Source organism: Penaeus monodon, chromosome 19 (genome assembly GCF_015228065.2).
Source record: "Penaeus monodon isolate SGIC_2016 chromosome 19, NSTDA_Pmon_1, whole genome shotgun sequence".
Taxonomy (NCBI): Eukaryota; Metazoa; Arthropoda; class Malacostraca; order Decapoda; family Penaeidae; genus Penaeus; species Penaeus monodon.
Genome location: NC_051404.1, coordinates 20,124,660 through 20,125,108, shown reverse-complemented (window position 1 = coordinate 20,125,108; position 449 = coordinate 20,124,660).

Genomic DNA, 449 nt, shown 5'->3' with positions numbered 1-449 from the left:
CAGATACACGACACAGAGACCCGAACCAACCTCATGTCCTGTTTTATTTATCTATATCTATTCTATATATGTTTCCTGCCTTTCTGCTGCTGTCGTCTGATAGTCCTGTGCGCGACAAGGCAAGAGGGGAATGCATTTCAAGGAGGAACGCGGCGGAGCGGGAGCAAGCGAGGCGAGTCCTGGAACGCGAGGGCGCCGAACTGTGACCGGTAAAGTTTCTCCTCGGATTTTTTCACTCGGAGCCGGCCGGATTGGACTCTTGTTTTCTTTCCCTTTCGCTCTCCTTTCCGATATGACGTGGAACGAGGGCGGGCGGGGGCGTCGCTGTCTCTGTGAGGGCTTATTGCTGCTCGGGCTTCCAGGGCGCCTTCCCCCTCTCCCTTGAGGGGGAGGATTGAAAGCTAATGATGACAGTCGGGGGCGCTTGTGGGATTTTCCCCCATTTCATC